This window comes from Pteropus alecto, unplaced genomic scaffold (assembly GCF_000325575.1).
Source record: "Pteropus alecto unplaced genomic scaffold, ASM32557v1 scaffold196, whole genome shotgun sequence".
Lineage (NCBI taxonomy): Eukaryota > Metazoa > Chordata > Mammalia > Chiroptera > Pteropodidae > Pteropus > Pteropus alecto.
The window spans coordinates 6,492,409-6,496,098 of NW_006439717.1; the positions used below are offsets into that span (position 1 = coordinate 6,492,409).

At 35.5% G+C, this 3,690-nt stretch overlaps 1 pseudogene; it reads right to left on the bottom strand.

Moving 5' to 3' along the window:
• Positions 1 to 2,831: 2,831 nt before the first annotated feature.
• Positions 2,832 to 2,950, bottom strand: LOC112483877 (annotated as a pseudogene).
• Between the last annotated feature and the right edge of the window lie 740 nt (positions 2,951 to 3,690).

A 3,690-nucleotide genomic window follows, 5' to 3' on the forward strand; every position in this document is an offset into this window, starting at 1 on the left:
TGGATGCATTTCCAGATGGATTTCTCTTCAACTGAGAAGGTGGATAAGGTGATAATTTCTCATTTCTCTAGGTATAACTTAGATAATCTGCAGGCCTTCCATCATTTTCTTCTTCAAAATTAAACTATATATATAAACCATGTGCATCAGAACTCAAACTAGTGCAATATATTTTTTCATTTGGTAGAGATATTAAAATACCTGCTTATTTACACATATAGCTGAGTGTAAATATAAAATGAAAAATGTCACATAGGGTTCTCTCAGGCAGGTATATTCCCCTTCATAATACTCATGCTTGTATTTCAAACCTCAAACAATGAATATTATATACTGTGAGTTTAACAGATGCTGAATGTGTTGCTGTTACCTCATTTACATACACAGATTAGAATGTTTCATTTTGTTATGCACTAGCTTGATCTCTTAATTTTGATGATCTCAAACTGTTTTTTATTAGGTTTGTAAGAAAAAAATAGTCAATTAATTCACAAAGAAACTCATCCACAAAATGTGCATCTATTCATACATAGAATAAATTTTAAATGTATATATTACTTTATGCTCTGTCCCATTTTAGTCAAAATGATAATGTTAGAGCTTTCTTGATTCATATTGTTTTAAAATTCATGCAAATGGGCATAAATACTGCTTTTGTACTTTCGTTTAGCATTTTCATGCATATTTATTCCCACATAAGTAAATATTTCTCACTTTCGAATTCTTTTTTCTTCTTTCTGAGAAATTAACAGGCCAGAATATCAAACTGTAAGCAAAATAAATTTTTAGATTATGCCACATTTACTTTATTGGGAAATAGAGTGCTGCATTCTAGTGTTACCTTTTTTCCCCAGGATATAACAGCCATGAGCAAAACAATAAGGGCTTTGCTTAAAATGTTTGGTTCCAGATGATCTTCTGTTTGTTCCTAGATTAACACCTCTCCCAAAGCCCTTCGCCATCCCTGACCCAGTGATCCTTCCCTGGCTGTTTCTCTTTTACAGGGTCTTGATGATCTACACTTTGGCCTCTTCCATTACTATTCCTCTGTCATAGCTCTCAGGTATTTCATTTTGCAGAGACCCTCAAATTTTGCAGGTAGAGGGAAACTTTTTCTAAGTAGGAGAGCTCTTTCAAACATTCTTTGTCTGGCCTTTTCGAAACCCCAGAAGATACTCTCGCAGCTTTGACTATATTTAAAACAAATCTTACTAAGTCCTGCTAAGAATCAGGCTGCACTGCAGCAAGTTAATCTTGTGATTCTACCCTGTATTAAACTCGTTGACTCCTCAAAAATTGTTGAGGTTGTGATTAAGATGTCTGGACATACATTTTCTTTCTGAGAGTACTTCCTGCCCTTTCAGTAAGGTATTTTCTTTCCCCTTGTAAGAGTTCTTTTTCTATCTTTGCTGTTATGAAAGTCTTAATTCCAGGTCTTCACTGTTTCTGTAGGAGACAAAAAGTTCTCTCGTACGAATCGTTGCTGGGAAAATTGTGCCGTACTAAAAGTTCAGTTACTCTGACAGTATCCTACTACTCTTCTTGTCTCAGAATTTTTGGTCACATGCATTTTAGGTCACCAGATTATTTTACAGTCATCTCTCTGTAAATTTTGAATTGCATGCTGTACTGAGTAGCATGATGAAATCTCATAGGTCCTGCTCCATCTCTCCAGGGACGAGGATCATCCCTTTGTCCAGCGTATCCACACAGTAGACAGTCCCTTCCTGTTAATCACTTAGTAGTCCATCTCAGTTATCATATCAACTGTTGCAGTATGTCAGAGTTTGTGTTCAAGTAACTCTCATAGTAGCCTGACAATATGATTTATTGCCTGCATCATTCCGCTCGCTTCATCTCATCACGTAGGCGTTGTCTCACATTATCACAAAAAGAAAAAAAGGGGAAGTACAATACTCAGATATTTTGAGGGAGAGGATAAGAAAAAGAGAGACAACATTCATATAATTTTTATTATAGTATATTATTATAATTGTTCTATTTTATAATTAGTTATTGTTGTTTATCTTTTACTTTGCCTAATTTATAAATTAAACTTTATTGGAGGTATGTATGTATAGGAGTAAACATAGTATATACAGGATTCAGTACTAGTGGTTTCAGGCAGTCACTGAGTGTCTTGGATTGTATTCCCTGTAGATAAGCGGGAATTACTGTATTTTATTTTATATCCTGAAAATGACTGATTGAGTTTCTCCTATGAAGAAGGCACTGAGTAAAAAAACAGAGCTCTTAAGAAGATAATAACCTAAAGGAGAGAGAGGAGATACTTGCAAATATAAAATACAGAGTTAACGTAGGCTACCTTAAGTAGCAAAAGCTTGATAAGGACAATTAGCTATGCTTAGAGGAAAGAGAGACCAACAAGAGCAGGAGAGGTTTTTGAAGAGTTCTTAGAAACGTATGTATTTAAGTGGATTTTGAAGGAGAGATAACTCTTAACCAGGTTTAGTGAAGGTTAAATGATATTTCAGGCCATGGAAATTTTAAGAGAAAATGTGCTGAAGTACAAAGGCATATGTTTGGGAAACAAAAAATAGCATGTATTCTGGAATAGATGGAGGGTTTGTTTAATAGGAAACAATACTGAAAATGTAGATGGGGAACAGATCATGAAAGACCTCACATTCCAAGCATTTAGACTTTAAGCCAAACTGTGTTCCAGTCCCGTGGGATCTTAATAATGATCCTCACAAAATAGTTCCAGAGTCAAAATTTTTATTTTTATTTTTAGGCGAGGCAACCCTTGGTTGATCTCATAGATTGCAAGGACCTTGTCAGTTTACAATCCCTTATTTTTTTATTTTTTATGCCTGCGGCACCTGGTCTTCCTGGGTGGTCTCCCATCGAAGTAGTAACCAGACCTGACCCTGCTTAGCTTCTGAGATCAGATGGTATCAGGTTTGTTCAGAGTAGCATGGCCATAGACTAGAGTCAAGTTTTTGAAAAGCACTTTGTTGCTCCTTTGGACAGTCACAGTACATTTTAGCACAATAAAAACTGAGAAGTGCCTCAATAAAGAAGTCGGTTAAACATTGTTTAATCCAGAATTTTTCATACTTATTTGACCACAGAGCCCAGTTTTATCTTTTCACAAAATACTGTTGCCTTTAGCAAAAGTACTATTCTAGAGAACAAAGCTGCTTCTGGCACTGTATAGATTTTGTAGGAATTTGAGGAAGGAACCACCGTCTTACACAAATGGATATATACAGAGTGGGGTACCTGAATAATCCTGGTATTCTTGGTCATAGCAGCATTTTTAGTATTTTCCTTACAGAGATTAAGAATCTAATACTAATGAATCAAGGTATATTTACAAGACTTTCATATGCAAAGTAATAGATCTAGTTGCTTCTTACAGTGCACATTAGAATAAGAATCAATCACAACCCATAATATACTTACTAGCACATGAGGCAGATAAGACAACTTAACAAATGACAAGGAGAAATATAATGTGTGAGAATAAAGTCATAACAAAGTGTTATGGGTTGAAGATGTGGCAGAAGAGATGGACTTTCTCAAGGAAAGCATTCGGAATGAGAATGTAGCTGCTCAAGGAGGAAGCAACCAGAAGAAATACTGATGGAAAAAGAGTCAGCGAAAAAAACAGTATGGTTCTGACCACAAAAATGGCAAACTAGCAACCCAATCTTCGCACTTAGA